The sequence below is a fragment of the Biomphalaria glabrata genome, chromosome 10 (genome assembly GCF_947242115.1).
Source record: "Biomphalaria glabrata chromosome 10, xgBioGlab47.1, whole genome shotgun sequence".
NCBI lineage: Eukaryota > Metazoa > Mollusca > Gastropoda > Planorbidae > Biomphalaria > Biomphalaria glabrata.
This window is the reverse complement of record NC_074720.1, coordinates 7,457,599-7,475,150: the sequence shown is the minus strand read 5'-3', so window position 1 is coordinate 7,475,150 and position 17,552 is coordinate 7,457,599. Positions and strand designations below refer to the sequence as shown.

Here is a 17,552-nt window from a genome sequence, read left to right as displayed (position 1 = left end):
AGTATTAGCATGCACATTTTTTTTTAAACAAGTGTTAGCTGAAAGCCTGGTCTTGTGATATATGTGCTTTGGACTTTAGTCAAGACGGTCCCGAGTTCAAGCCCTGTTATCCCCTGCTGCCATGCAGGAGGATTCGATTAGGACGTATCTACATTTCCGAAGTTGCGTCCGAAACTTGTCCAACAACGCAAGAAGAGCGCACACACATCTCAGCCTATTTGTAAAAAGCGGACGAATAAACATCTCTGCCTATTTGTAAAAAGCGGACAAATAAACATCTCTGCCTATTTGTAAAAAGCGGACAAACATCTCTGCCTATTTGTAAAAAGCGGACAAACATCTCTGCCTAATTGTAAAAAGCGGACAAATAAACATCTCTGCCTATTTGTAAAAAGCGGACAAACATCTCTGCCTAATTGTAAAAAGAGGACAAACAAACACTTCTGCCAAGTAAGACCGATTGGTATCCCTGTCCCTGACCTAAGCAATCTCAGTTTCAACTTTGATACCTTTCTCGATCCTAATTCGGGCAGTACAAATAAACCAACTAATCAGGCCAATGTTCTACTCTTGTGATATAAGTTACAACCTGTACGGTTAAGATATAACTTGGACCTTTGACTTTATCAAATAGAAATGAACATCGATTCGAAGAAATGAGTGCAGAATGAAGGTCAAAGTTTAAAAAAAAATAATTATTATTATTGCACCGTATTAATTAACAATGACATGGCTAGGCCTATGTGTAGAAAAACCTCTCAGAAAGTAGCCCAAGTTAATTAACCCTAACATTCTTGGACCGTTACACTATGCTATGTCAGTAAATTAACATTCCGTCTAGTTCTCTACTTTAGTCCAGTTTTGTTTGTTTTTTTCATTTAAAAAAATAATAATTAACGGTCAAATGTGTAAGAAACGCGGAACATCCATTCTGTTGTTTTTCCGCTTGTTTACATTATAATAAATCTACCAGGTGGCTTCCCCAAGTTACATAATAATGAAAGGGGTGTGGCGGAAAATGGTAATGAGCTTGAATATCTCCGACTGTATTTAAAAATGCTAGAACAGGGGTTCTCAACCTGTGGATCGCGACCCCCTAAGGCGGCCTAAGGGGTCGATTGACGATTTGCCAGGGGTCGCCTAAGACCATCGAAACTATGGATTTGTATTGTCTATTCTTCTATTGCTGTATCTGTGTGTGGGAGGAGGGTCGCGTCAGAGTGGGGGATTATAAAAAAAGGGGTCGACGAACTTAAAAGGTTGAGAACTGCTGAGCTAGAATATAAGTCTCTGTGCTCGCGCGGTGGTCAAGTCCAAGGTTCAGCATCAAAGGGGGGATAATTAAAAATGAAAATTATGGTTGCGCATTTTCTTTAAATAATTTAATTGCACGGATAAGATTAAAGAGTTTATTTTAAGCGCTTAACCTGTTTTTCTTTTCAACAGAAGACAGGTAATTTTTACTTTTAATTTTTTAAGGGCCATGTTCCAAAACAAACGTTTTAAGCTTGGATACTGACTAGCTTTTGAAACGCTGTTGTTTAACGCCATTGTCGCTCCAGTCTGTCCAGCCCGGTTTACCAAGCAAAATTGTTATTTTCATTCCCAGAGTTGTTAATTGAGCTAAAAACAAAAATACTGGAAGAAATATATTTGAAACAAAAAATATTGTGAATATTTTACGAAATAAAAAATATGAACCAAACACTCAATTTCAAACACAATGCGCCACGCTAATTTATTTCCGACCATTGTACTCCCCTTTTAATTGATTGCACTCTTAATAAAAGTGTGATTTTAAAAAAAAAACATTTCAAATCTATATATACATATATATGTATTTTGTTTTCTTCTGAAAGTCGACCAACAACCTAATTTCTTGACAAGCTTGATTTGTGCTGACGGGGCCAGACAGGAAGTGTTCATAAACATGACGTCAGCCCTTTTTTTTTTCTTATGACCGTTGTGGCTCTTGTGAGGTCAGAAGAAATAATCTTCTTGACCTAAGAAACGTTCGTTTGAAGCACCCTTCTACCCCACCAAACACACACGCGCGCACGCAATCTCACACGAACACACAACGCTACAATCTCCACACACACCACAACAATCAATTCTAACTCTCCTCCAGTGACAGCAATACATCTATCTTTGTCTAGTTCATTGTATCGGGTAGTCTTCAAAGTACCTCTGTAGTGCACAGGCAAGCATATAAATGTATGCATTTGTTTATAAGGCTAAAATTAGTGTTCAGCAGTGACGTCGCGATTGATAGGACGGTGCTGAGATCAACGACTGAAACCAGAGTCGAGTCAGAATAGAGACCGACTCAATCAACAAGTTTTATCTCTTAGGTCAAATACTATGCTTTAGTGAGTACTTTTTTTTTAATGTTAAAGGTGTTGCTTTTTTTTAAACCACCTGCAAAACGTAGCCATGTTCAAGCCTCTTGATGTGTGTTGTGGAGTGTTTACACATGATTGTATTGGCTGAATATATTGTAGGACTGATCAATGGAGACTGTGAGACAAGAGGACGTATGCTTTTTTTTTTTTTTGTAGCTTTCAAGTGAGCTGTATTTTTGTTTCACATTCTCGTCATCTTATAATTACACATGGATGTGGCTGAGTGGTAATTCGCTTGGCTTCTGAACCGGGGTACCGGGTTCAAATCCTGATGAAGACTGGACTGGGATTTTTAATTTTGGGATCTTTAGAGTGCCTCTGAGTCCACCCTGCTCTAATGGGTACCTGACATTGGTTGGGGTAAAGTAAAGGGGTTAGTCGTTATGCTAGCACAGAACAGATGACCTTTACATCATCTGCCCTGTGGATAGTAAGGTCTGAAAGGGAAACTTATAATTAAACGTGTTTCTACACTCAATTTCAAAGCTGTACACATTATCAACAAAAGTTAAGTTCATTTTTTGTTCAAAAAGAAGTTCGTCCAAAATGTATTCTATAAGTTCTGGCCGCTGTTCGTTATGCTGGCCAGAGGACACCCTCGCTAACCATCGGCCATAATAACAGATGACCTTTACATCATCTGCACTATAGATTGCAATATCTGAAAGGGGTATTTTACTATGTATTTAAAACTGAATGTTGTTTTTTAATGGATAAATATTGACTGAATCCTGTGCACACAGTTTTGAATTATCCTAGTGTTGGCCAATGTGTCTAGAAGAAGCAACATTTAGACACAATGCGTTGTGACGGAAGAGTCTCAACAAACAGCGCAATCAATCAAAGTGAGAAAACGCTCAATGTAACCAAGAAACAACGCCGCATAATGAAAGAAAGAAGAGAAAAAAAAAAGGAAGGAAAGAAAAGTAAGCTTAAAAAAAAAGAAGGAAAAAAAAAGCTGGAAAGAAAAAAAAAAGTATGAATATATTCTCTTCCTAAAGATGCAAATAAAGAAATAGTTTCCCTTTCAGACCATGCGGTCTATAGGACAGATAATGTTAAGGTCATCTGTATCTTTGGCCAACGGTTGACGAGCAGGGTGTCATGTGGCCAGCACAACGACAAACCCACCTTTACTTTCCCCAACTAAAGTCAGGTGCCCATTGGAGTTCCGTTGACTTAAGGGTGCCCTAAAAATCCAGAAATTCAAAATCCCAGTCTTCACCGAGATTCGAACCCAGGTTCGGAAGCCAAGCGCTTAACCACTCAGCCACCGCGCCCCAAAATAAAGTAATGCATTAACGAAAATGAATAAAAAGAAATAAAAAAGCGTTTCCAATGGCTAATAAGATTTTTTAACGATTCATCTTACAAAACATCTCATTGCAAATATTGCCTGCTATAAATAACTACGAGTTTGTATACTAACTGCCATCGATCCAATGATAATTGCTTAGACCATTCTAGAGATCAATAAAATAGATTTTTAAAAAACACGAAAAGTTGATTTGAAAAAAATGTAAAGAGAAAATTAAACTAGAAAACCCGTTGTCCTGATGAGCTAATATTGTTTCTGTTCCTGAAGGAAACCTTTGGTATTGGTTTCGCGTGCATCTCATTCTAGTGCAGTGTTTCTCAAACTGTGTGCCGCGGCACACTAGTGTGCCGCCGAAGATTTGCAGGTGTGCCGCGGGAGTTTTCAGAACGCCACACGTGCAGCGTTACACAGGTCTGCCTACTATTAAAGTTTTATTTTACGTTGCGATGACATTCCCACTTACAACGACCAGTAATAGTAGTGGGTCGCTCCATATTGACGGAAAGGGGTGTTAGCTCTTTAGGTTATGAAATTTTCCACTATACATAATTATAATGCCTCAAATGTAGGCCGCCTTAGCAGACGCAAAGCAGTTCTTGAATTGGTAACGATAATAATAAGCGATGTGTTTCGTGTAAATTGTTTAGGTGTAAGCTAATAATAACAAAACAAAAAAAAGTTATCCATGGAGAAATACGTTAGCAAAAATGAAACTGCGAAAGCATTAAATGAAAAGCAAGGAACCAAACGAAGGTACAAAGAAGATTACATCGGATATAGTTTTATATCTTCTGGACCTGAAGATGCTCCATTGCTATTCTGTCTGATCTGCAATGCAACTCTGTCGAATGTGGCGCTTGTTCCAAGCAAATTAAAGAGACACTTGGAAACAAAACATCCAGCTGTAAAAGCCAACCTAAGGAATACTTGGAAAACATCAGGGCTCAACAAAATAAACAAGCTAAGAAACTTACCAACTACCTAAAGCTGCCAGAAAAGGGATTGATTGCAAGTCATAAGGTTGCTCAGTTATTAGCGAAACGCAAGAAAGCACACACAGAGGCTGCATCTGTCATTACACCAGCTTTAGCAATAGTTGTTGAAACTATCCTTGGACCCGATACTGCCGAAAAAGTTAAGAAATTTCCTTTGTCCAATGATACTATCTCGCGCAGACTTATTATCAGATTTACAAGATCAAATCTGCGAACACTTCGACTTGATTGACGATAAAGTTTCTCTGATGTGGTCTTTTTCTTTAAGTTGATGAATCCACAGACGTTAGCGGCAAAGCCCAGCTGCTAGCTTTTATTCGGTTCATAAAGAATGAAAAATGTGTCAACGAATTCTTATTTTGAAAAGACTTACAAACTACGATCAAAGGCGAAGATATTTTCAAAGTGGTGAATGAAAACATTTTGCTATTCAAACTACAGTGGAAAAACTGTGTCAGCGTTTGCACCGATGGCTGTCCTTCAATGCAGGGAAATAGAAAGGGATTCGTCACTCTTTTGCGTCAAGAAAATCCAAATGTATTAGTTGTTCACTGCATGATCCACAGAGAAGCTCTTGCCTTCAAGTCTTGGCCGAAAGATTTGATGTCTGTTCTGGATCAAGTGATTGAAGTTGTAAACTTCATCAAATCTCGACCGCTTGCATCCCGACTTTTCTCTCAGCTCTGTGAAGCAATAGACTCAGACTACATGTCTGCTGTATCACACCAACGTTCGTTGGCTCTCCAGGGGAAAAGTGTTAAAGCGTGTCGTCCAACTTAAGGCTGAGCTAATTTCCTTCTTGGAGGCTGAAAAAAAAAATTTGGATTTTCTTTTCATGACGAGATCTGGTGGGTTAAGGTGACATTTCTCTTTGATTTATTTGACAAATTAAATTCATTGAATTTAAGTTTTAAAGGACCATCGGAAACCATCATCACTGCATCTCAAAACTGAAGTCATTTGGTGAAAAATTGTCGTTGATGCAAAGTAAGATCTCGAAAGGACTGCTTTCCTACTTACAATGAATGTGCTTCAAATAAAGAAATGAGCCCCAAAATTCTGGACACTTTGACACATCTGCAGTCAGCATTGCAGCATTACTTTCCAACAGTTGGAAGTAATGAGTATGGATGGGTCAGCTCTCCATTCGGAAACAATGAAGCTACAAATCTTACAAAATGAAGAAGAATTAAAAAATGATGCAGCTCTAAAGTCAAATTTTTGGGGAAAACAGCCAGGACATGTTTTGGATTTCAATCAACAAGTTATACCCTGCAATCAGTTTAAAAGCAATCAAAATAATTCTTCCATTTGCATCTTTATGGTTTTGTGAGTTTGAATTTTCAGCACTGACTGAAATCAAGTCTAAGAAAAGAGAGAAACTTCTTACAATAAACGATGAAATGCGAGTTTGTTTGTCGACTCTGGAGACTTGATTAGATCGCATTTGCTCTCAAAAACAGGCATACCCTACACATTAAATGTAATACTTAAGAACAGGTAAAATCTTTTTTTTTTATTATAAAACAACTGTTGCTCTTAGTGGTGTGCCGCGAAATTTTTGTCGTTTTTTTACTGTGCCGCCAGACAAAAAAGTTTGAGAAACACTGTTCTAGTGTCACGTCATGTGTTCTGATGACAGTGTTGAGAGATCTATAGTTTTGTTGATTTACAAATGAATGTGGGTTAGTTGTATTGAGTATCAGATACCAGGGGAAAAAAGGAATATGAGTTTGTACTTTTCAAGTTAACACTTTGGCTGGCCGGGGGGGGGGGGGAAGGATAAACTCCTCAATACTGCGAAGAGAGGAAATCTGAGCTGGTTCGGTCCTATTGTAAAACATGCCTCAGTTGCGTAAGTCGTCCTTCAAGGTACAGTGAAGGGAGCACAAAGAAAAGGTCGTCCAACGAAAAGCCGACTGGACAACGCGAAGAATGGACCGACTTCTTTCAACGTTCTGTTAAGAACTGCTGGGGAAAAAATGAGAGATTGGGTTACGTGAACCGTCATATCCCCCTTCTCCCAACACCACTACGACCCAAGTCAAGGAACTGATGAAGATGATGATGCATTATTGACAACAGCGAATACAAAATGTCGGCATTGTAAGCCTATGATTAGCATATGGTTCTGTTGGGCCACTGAATGATGAAAGTGTATATCTGTATATTATTACTATTAGTATTATTACTACATGTAACTATATTCGACTAATTGAGTCGTGTTTTATTTACTACTAGTCAAATATGACCCGCGGTTTGCGGCCGGGTTTACCCAATTTCTCTTTAATAGAGAAAAATTTAGGTATTTTATTTTATTTTTAGCCCCCCCCCCCCCCTGTTTTTGAAAAAAGAAGGAAGCATTAAACATAGGCTACGGTCTCCTCCATGATATAAGGAACATTGATGCCAAGTTTTATCAAGATTGGTCAAATTGTTTTGATTTCCATGCGGAACATATATACATACATACATATGCCTTACATTCTGAAATATATATTAGAATAGCCATATTTAACCCGCAGGTCTTAATTTGCGTATCACTGTCGATATAGTCACTGAGATCAGAGAAAGTGTTTTGGAAACAATTAAACGAAATAAAAATGCTATAAGTAAAGCGAAAGCGTGAATGTAAAAATTGTATGAACGGAGCTATCAAAATAGCTAATCGACCTAAATTCATTTTTTGAAATAAAAATATTTTCTTGTAGGCCTACATATATTTGATTAAAATATGAAATGGATTTTATTTTGTATGTCCATGTATTAAAGTATAAAGTAGCTCTATCGTCTAGAGTTATGGTTTAGTTGTATTTATTTTAATCTGTTGTGAAAAAATGTGTAAGTCCAATTTAAAAAATAATATCAAGTGTCTCTTTCAGTACTTGAAATATCAAAAAGTTTGTACAACAATCTTCTTGTTTACATCAATGATTGTTACAAAAAATATAGTCCATAAGAATAGTTTGACAAAAATGTTTTCAAAAAATACAAGTGTATGTCAATATTTAATTACACTAATTGACATTGAATAAATAAGTTACATTATGAATCAATCTCCTTTTTTCAATAGTATTGAAAAATGTGACTAAGTTATATAATTGTGATAAATGACACAGTAAAAAAATTGCAATCTTGTTTACAATAGCTGTAGAAAAAACATTTGTCACAGTTGTTCTCAATACAATGGGAAAAATAATGTTTACATTGTATGGAAAAAAAATTAAGCTAGGTACTGAATAAGTTGGGAAAAAAATTCAATGTTTGTTTACATTGTTGAGTACAAAAATGTTTTTCTTGTTGACAAAAGAATGTGAAAAAAATGTAGGTTACAATGAAGTAATCAAATTCCAAAGTTTGTTTACAAATGGAGTTTAAAAAAATGAAGTCTTAGTTCTAGTTCAATGTTTAAAAATAGTACTCATTGTTTACAAAATAATGCTCAATATTTACAAAATGACATCATAGCTGGTTGTAAAAATAATTTTTTACTTTAAGGTGTGAATCTTAAATCTTTGACATTTAGCAATACAAGTTTTGACTAACATGACATAGATCATTATCTAAGTCATTCTGATTATCTTGAATATATCTGGACATAAAATCAGCAATAACATTATCTTTCCCTTTTATTTGTTTTATTTCAAAATGGAAATCAGCTAGGATCATGGTCCATCTTGTAATTCTACTATTAGTATTTGCTTTAACATTTAGAGTGGTTAATGGTTTATGATCTGTAAATATTAGGAAAAATCTGCCTAACAGATGTCTTTTTAGTCGCAGTGTACACCACACTATGGCTAAACATTCTTTTTCTATGGTGCTGTATCTTGTTTCTGCCCTGGATAATCTTCTGCTAAGATATTCTATGGGGACCAGATTATTCTTATCATCTCTCTGCATAAGACATGCTCCTATGGCAGTGTCAGATGCGTCTGTGTATAATTCAAATACTTTATCTTTACTGGGTATATGTAATCTCTTATCATCATTAAATATTTCTTTGAGTTTATCTACTGCTTCTCTACATTCTTTAGAAGCTGCAATTATTTTCTTATATGTGTCCTTGTTGCTGTTCTTTACTTTTAATAAGTCATAAAGAGGAGATATTAATTGTGTATAGTTACTAATAAATTTCTTGTAAAAATTAAATAATCCTATAATGGCTTGAATGTCTTTTTTAGTTTCTGGTGGTTTAACTTGCATTATTTTATTTAGGTTGCTTCTAGTAGGCCTTATTTGTTTGTTTCCTATTTCATAGCCTAAAAATTCTATTTTAGTTTTCCCTATATGTAGTTTATCAGGGGCTATAGTCAACTTGTTCTCCCTCAGCCTATTTAATACTTGTTTGAGAGTTTTAATGTGATTTTCCCAAGTTTTTGAAAATATGCAGATATCATCCACGTAGAAAACTACATCTTCTATTCCCTCCAGCAACTTGGCCATACATTTTTGGAATGTTGCCGTACTGTTCACCAAGCCAAATGGCATCACATTCCATTGGTACACTCCTACTAGACCTGGCAAATTGCAGCTGAACGCGGCAAACTTTTTGGATCTCTCCTCCATCTCTATTTGCCAGAACCCACGGTTCAAATCACAAGTGGTAAATATTTCTGAGCTTCCTATTTTTTCTATCAACTGTTCTGGTAGAGGTAGTGGTTCTGCATCAATCACTGTTTTGCTATTCAATTCTCTAAAATCACAGCACACACGTAGAGTGTTATCTTTCTTTTTGACTATTACTATTGGGGACACATATTCACTTTGTTCATCTACCCTTCTGATTGTTCCATCCTTCAGTAGCTTATTTAATTCTTCTTTAACTTTGTCACAGTATGCTGTTGGTATTGTATAGTTTTTTTTCTTTATTGCAGAATAGTCTTTCAATCTGATTTTATGCTGAATTATGCTTGTCCTCCCTAGTTGATTTGTAATCACATCCTTGTACTCTCTCAATACATTTTCTACTTGCTCTTCATTTGCTGCTGGTGTTTCAATATGTTGTGATACAGCACAGGCATGAAGAAAAAAATTTAGTTCGCTATCTGTCTCATCTTCAAATATCTCACATTCTTCCACATCATTGCTTTGTACTACCATAGCATGTTCTCTTCTGGGGCTACCTTTCAGTTTGTTGACATGTAATTTCCTCACTATTCCATTCATCTCAACTTCATATGTTACGTTTCCTACTTTCTTTTCAATAGTATATGGACCATCATAAAATTCTTCCTCATCTCGCATTTTTACGTAAACTGTATCTCCTTCTTCAAATTCTCTTAACACTCTATTTTTGTTTTTAATGTCTCTGTGTTTCTTTGTGCTTCTTTTAATATTCTCTTGTGCCGTTTTGACCGCATATGTTAACTGATTTTTGTTCTTCACTATAAGTGGGAAATCTTCTTCTTTAATCTCAAGCATGTTTTGTTTCCATAAATGTAATGGTCCTCTCATTTTTCTGTTATGTACTAATTCATATGGAGAGAAACCTGTTGATTCGTTCTTGGCTTCACGGTACGCAAACAATATATATGGTAGCATCTCATCCCAGTTGTTTGGGTTTTCCATACATACTTTGTCCAACATAATCTTCATAGATTTATTCCAACGTTCTACAATACTGTTTGCTTGTGCATGGTAAACTGTACTAAAGACTTGATTGACTTCTGTTAACTTTGCGAATGCGGCTGTTAGGGCCGCTTTAAACTGAGTTCCGTTATCACTGACAATGGTTCTAGGAAAGCCTATCATGGTAAATAATAGTAATAACGTCTGACATATCGTACTTGCATCAATGTGTTTTAATGGGAAAGCTTCAGGCCAGCGTGTGGCAAAATCCATGAATGATAATATGTATCTATTTCCTTTAGCTGTTACAGTTGGAAGTTCAGCTATATCCATGGCTAGTTTTTCGAATGGTGTCTCTACTGTATCTGTTTCTTGTAGAGGTGCTTTGTGTTTCCCTGTGATTGGATTTCTTCTTATGCACTGTACACAACTCTTAGTATATGCCTTCACTTCTTGCTCCATCTTAGGCCAGAAACAGTTGTGTCTTATTTTTTCTAGTGTTCTTGTGTAAGCCATATGTCCAGCCAAGGGACTGTCATGACATGTTTCAATGATGCTTTTTCTCAATTGCTGAGGTATTACTATTTGTAGCACTTCATTTCCATTTCTTATTTTCTTATGCTTTATAGCTACTCCATTTATTTTGCTGTATGGTCCTTCAATTCTGTTGCATAAATTCTTGCATATGTTCGAAATTGTTGGATCATTTTGCTGCATCTCAATTAATTCATCTTTGTTGACATTCATGTTTGGAATTATGGCCATAAAAGATTTGTCTTTCTTGTCATTTTTTATTTTTGATGTGTTCTCCGTTTGACACTCTATATGTACAGTATCTTTGTTTGAAATATACTGTTTGCCTTTATTTCTTTCACTGGTCACTTCACTTGTGTCAGTGTTTCTGCTTTCCTTATCTAATTTAGCTTGAGCTCTTGTTGTTACTGCAGCTACTTCTATATTTTCTTGATTTACACTATTAGCCCATTTTACTAAGGCTTCTTCTGACAGTTCAACTATATTCTCTATGTTCCCTATAATTAGTTCTTCAGCTGGGTTGTTCATTACTATGGCTTTGTATTGACCAGTGAACCATGGTGATTCAATGAAAACTAATGCTGTTTCACATTCTTCCCATAAGTCTTTATTTGCATAAGTCAGTGTGACCTTGTCTTTTAGGATCTGTTCAGGTTTTACTAGTGATTTCTTCACAATGATTGAGGTGCAGCCGCTGTCACGTAATGCATATACCTTAATGCCATCCACATAGGCAGGATACACTTTTAATTTGGCTACCTTTGTCTGTATATATGCTACTGTTTCATATTCTATTGGTCTTTCAGTTGCTACAGCTGCTATGTTTTGTCTGGTATGATTGTTATTGTGGTAAGTATGTTGTCTATCTTGAAATTGGTCTCTTCTAGACATTCTGTTGTTTTGCCATCTTCTGTTTGTTTGATGTGATCTACTGTTAGTTGGACTGTAGCTTTGCCATGTTCTTCTGTTATATTGTTGTTGATAGGATCTATTGTAGTTAGGACTGAAGCTCTGGAAAGTTCTGTTATCTCTTCCATATTTATGGTTTCTATTTACATGTTGCTGTTTTTCTGATGCCATTCTCTTTCTGCACTCTGCTTTGGTGTGACCCAATATGCCACAGAAAAAACATTGTATGCTCTTGGCATATTTAAATTTATTTGTAGTTCTTGGATGGTTTTCTGTCACTGTTGCAGCTACATTGTACAATTCCCTTTTGTCAATGGTGATGTTTGGGTGTGAGTCTTTGTATGTTGTTAAGTTTGATATCAATTCAGCTTCATTTTTTATTTTTCTCTCCTTCAGGAATGAGAATGCTGCATCTGTAACATTAATTAGCACATTCTCAATGAGAAAGAAATCTAAGATCTGTTTGGGGTCATCTAAGTTGCAGTTTGCGAGTTGTAGCCACTTTGTCATGTTCTGGCGCATGTCATGTATTGTTCTTTTTAAATCTGCATTCTTGGCTAGTTTTATTTCCCTAAAAAGTTTTCGATAGTGCTCCTCTGTCTTGCCAAAATGTTCAATAAGTCTTTGTTTTACTGTGTTGTAGTCTTTTCTCTGCTCCATAGTTAGTGTGTCAATGATGTTTAGTGGTTCACCTCTTAGGTTAGCTAAAAGTTGTTGAGCCATTTGTGCACTATTCATATTTGCTGTTTGACAGATGTATTCAAATTGAATTATGAAATTTTCCAATGTGTCTTCTTTTGGGTCAAAGTTCCTAAATTTGCTATGATACTGATGATGAGATGAAGTTTGACTTGCTGAATTGTCTTTATTTTCTTTTGCTAGCTTGGCCATTTTTTCTTCATGTTCTTTTAATTTTATTTCATGCTGGCGTTCTTTTTCTTTCTCTAAGTTTTCTTGTTCTTTCTCTCTGAGTCTTCTTTCATGTATCCTTTCTTCCCGTTGCTTGTCTTTTTCTACTCTAATTCTATCTATTTCAATTTTAATGAATGCAGCTCTATCATTTTCTTTTAACTTTAGTTTATCCACTATCTCTATTAGTTTTTCATACTCAGCCATTTTCAAAGATTCAAATTAGTAATATAGTTTAGTAATAGATATGTGTACTAGATATTTGTAAATGAAATTGTACGATAAATAATTATTATAGCTCAAATAGTAATTGCAGGTAATAGTAGATATATATTTTGTGCGAAACAATTGAGGTTATGAGGTATCTTCAGTTATTCTTGGTACTTTGTCTAGTTCGTAATGTAATACTTTACTGATCAATTATGTGATTATGTATTTTTAGTATCTCCACTTGCAATGTAAAAATTTATTGCAACAAATAATTCACAATTATGTGAGCCTTATTAGTCTGATAAATAGTGATCAATGTATCAATAGTATCAAAATAGTTCAATGTGCTCAAAGTATATATTATATACAATCAATCTTGTCACAATCTCAAATCAAAATATATCCCATAGTGTATCAAGTGTGTAGTGTAGTGTTGATAATAATAAAAAATAGGTTGAAATAAGAAGTAAAATAAATATATATATTAATAAGAAATTAGACAAACATAAATACACTATAGATACTAAACAGTCTGCTTTAAAGAGACATTACAAGATAGTAGAAATAGTAGACAAAAGAATTACAATGAGAAATAACTATGACGCAAAAGAAAATTCAACAGATGTAAACAAGACAATATCAATACAAGAGTTTAACAATATGATAGATACTTGACGAAATACAAACTTGACTAATACAGCTATACGATCAAGTATTTACTTTATCTAAAAGAGTCCCTACCAATACCTGGATGCTTACTTGAAAAAAATATAAATGCTCAGACTCAATAGACAATTAAATTTAGTCCCTAAAGTCAAATGTATCTATAAATACTAATGTAAACAATGAAAAAAATTGTGGTGTAGTTCAAAGAGAACTAATCAATATTGATAATACTAAGGGTAATTAAAGTTACTTCCCTTAAATATTCACTTGATGCTTGACTTGTACATAAAGTTCCGGTGATGCTCCACATAAAATATGTCCACAGTACAGTTCATAAGTAATCCACTTGCTAAATCCGCAGCACAACAGTACAGTTCATAAGTAATCCACTTGTTAAATCCACAGCACAATGGTACAGTTCATAAGTAATCCACTTGTTAAATCCACAGTACAATGTTACAGTTCATAAGTAATCCACTAAATAATTCATGTGCTTGATAGGTAATCCACTGTTTCGTACAGTTGCTGAAACAAATATAAATAACTAAAAATGACCATAAGTAGTGACGACAAGAGAGGTCTAAGAGTGAGAGCGCTCTCTTATTAAATGTGCTGTTAGACAGCGACAATAGGAGTGTGTCATTAGAATTATGACGAGCACTCGATGTAGATGATTCTTGAATATGTCAGCTACTTCGACTGACCATATATCAGCTGTCTTCAAACGATGACTTGAATGACTTGTAGTACTAGATTTTCACCCACACCGGTTGTAGTATCACGGTTGTCTAGTTTCACCCACACAGGTTGTAAGATCAGGTTGTCTCAGCATATCATGTTTGATCTCTTTCGCTTATGATGTTAAAGTAACTTTGAACAATGCTGTGCTCCTAAAGCTATCTCAACTGGTGTAAAAGTACAACCACATAAATCAGGCTTCCAGATAAATGACACTTAGGACAGTAGTCAACTGGAAAAGTTGAAAATACAGCTCAGACAGGAACAGTTCAAATTGTTCAGTTCATCACAGATGAAAAAAATAGCTCGCTAACGTTAACTGTGTCATGGCAGGTCAATGTGACATGTAGTAGTAGCTCTAGATACCAAGTGTGTAGTCAAAAAAATTTAATAAATTCTGGATTCGTTGTAATTCATGTATAGTTCAATCTTGAAGTACAAGTTAAAATAGTAGGCACAGTTAACTTTCAATTTCAGCTCTGTTTTCTGTTAGTAGTGTTAGACTAGCTGAAGATAATAATAATGTCACTCTTGGATCACGTGAATCTCACTTGAAAAATTGTGTGCTGGTCTCAATAAATGTAGATCTAGGTCATCTCTATAATGTTGAAAAATTGTGTCGCTGAACGACCAAATGAGAAAAATAGTAGAGTCTATAATAATCAGGTTTTAGCTTTCTTGCTCGTTGAGTGGCGTCATGATTTGTGTAAACAAATATTTTTTAGAGTTACTTTTTCATGTGTTAACTAAATAGTTCACTTGCCAACTTCAAAAATATCCGTATAAATGTTACTGTAAGTAACTGTAGTATTAAAATATTTCTGACAGCAATAGGAAAAAAATTCTTGACTTGTTCCTCTGGTGCTCATAAATCCTTTAAGTTAGTAGATCTGACACTTCTGATATCATAAAATATCGTTTGCTGACACTTCTGACACTATTCTGACACCAAAGATATCATTTTCTGACACTTCTGACACTATAAATGTCACTGAATGGCTTGCGCTTTGGACACTTCTGACACCATAAATGTCGTTTTCTGACACCACTTCTGACACCATTAAATGTCACCGTAGTTATTTTATATGTTATGAATGTGGCTGTGGTTATCAATGTAGGCGTGGTGGTGACATTGGGTTCTTGTTACAAATCACTGAATAATGAAATGACGCTGGGTGTAGCAGATACAATAAGTTTAATATAACACCACATAGTGAATACACCATACAATTCGACCCAGGAATGGTCAGTATTAATCCAACAGTAATATACGAATATCACAACTTAGTACTTATTCTATAACCAACTACTTTAAACATCTAACTCTACTGCTTATATCTTAAGTGACTCAATACAAGTGCTTGCTACAAGATCTCTATGTGGACTGACTGCCTTTAACTCTCTGGTTCACCTAAGGTCAAAAGTGTTCACCTTAGTGCTACATGGGTTGTGAATAAGATTCACAATATGGAATTAACATACACAATACAGAATTAGGGTTTCTACTCTATGGCACCAACTTTGAGGTGGTGACAATTGGCTTGGACAGATTTCGTTCTGCGCGTGAGTGGAACCTTCGCTATACGCAGCCGTGACTTTCTTGCTAGAGGTACGGGACTCATGAATGAACTATTAAAATGTGTGTCAACACGGCTTCGCAGCTACAGCGAAAGAATGTATGAAAAAATGCTTTAGGAAAACAAATTTGAATGTTAATTTGATTAAAATATGAAAGGAATGGAATATAATTAGTATGTTCATGTGTTAAAGTATAAAACTATCTTTCTGAAGAGAAGTTATATCATCTTAGAGTTGAATTAGAGTTTTAGACCTAGGAATAGAGAGATGTGTAAAATTTCAGTCTTGTCTAATGAAAGAGTGTACGTCAGGACTTCTAAATTCGCAGATATAAGGAACGAATTTATGTAAAAATGCTTTTGAAACACAAATTTGAAGGTTAATTTTATTAAATAATGAAATCAATAGACTATATTTTGTATTTCCATGTGTTAAAATAAAAAACAATCTGTGCAAAGTGTAGTTCTAAAAATTAGATCTAGATCTTTTCGATCTAAACACGGTAAACATGGCCTAGATCCATGAAATACTAATACTTTCATAGAGTTCGGCAACTTTTTTTTTGAGGGTCTTAAGTTTGTTTTAGGACTACTATACATACGTCACGGTTCGAGTTAGTACCCAAGGAAAATGTATGCCAAGTTACATCAGATTGGTCAATACGCCTTACTTTCTGCTTTGTATTATATATTAATAATAAATATGATCAAATATGTTGAGGTGTTGTTATTTTTTTCGATAGATAATGTTTTTATCAGGTCTTGTGTATGCTCGTACCAGGAAAAAGACGAAGAGAAAGAGATGTGAAGAAAACATCAAAGAATGGACGAGCATGTCATTTAAAGAGATTCTAGTCAGAGAAATGGAGACCGACGGTCGGCAGATCATGTGTGGTGCCCCATCAGACTAAGGGATAGGTGAATGTGTATGATTGTAATATGATGATAATATAATACAGTGGGTATATACAAAGATGAGGAGAAAAAATGACTACGTAAAAATGTATGCAATACAAATCACCAGTCCAAACGATTGCATAAACAAGCATAATAAACAAGCAATCCAGAAATGTGAGAACCACTGTCACATATAAAAGACCGAAACTGTCAACTTCTTTTTTCCCGAAAAGGACACAGCAATCCGCTCGACTGCGCAACCTACGAGCTCAAGGACCCTTATCCGTCTCCTTACCATGGGTAGAAAAATAAAGAGACATTTTGAAGAGGCCATACCGTTTAATTAACGGTCTGGCTAAATTGGTTAAGTATCAGGCAGCCATAAACAAGTCTCCAGCTAAGTGAGCAACGCTTGCCTTTCAACCAAGGCTACCGAAGTAGCAGGTAATAGCCTCTGTAATGTGCCTTACAGACGTAGGGAAATATACACCTGTAATGTGCCTTACAGACGTAGGGAATATACACCTGTAATGTGCCTTACTCTATCATTTTCACAGCTTAGCAATCCGATAAATCTCCTCTATGTTCGCTGATTGTATCTATGGACTGGGGCCAAAGATATAAGATTCATCTCGCTCATAAACACTGCTATCCAAAGTTGTTTTTTTTTTTAAAAAAGACAATTACTTGAAATTAAGGGATGGGTAACTGGATATCCTGTCTAGATAGGTTTACTCAATTAAAACATGAAAAGAAGACAGATGAAATAGAAACAAAGAAAAGCTTGTCATTCAAATCATAATATGTATATAGTGCTTTAAAA

General features: G+C 35.4%; 1 protein-coding gene across 6 annotated transcripts in view; it reads right to left on the bottom strand.

Moving 5' to 3' along the window:
* Positions 1-17,552, bottom strand: part of LOC106075267 (MOB kinase activator 2-like) — a 112,970-nt gene that overhangs the window by 81,054 nt on the left and 14,364 nt on the right. The gene's annotated exons all lie outside the window — the stretch shown is intronic.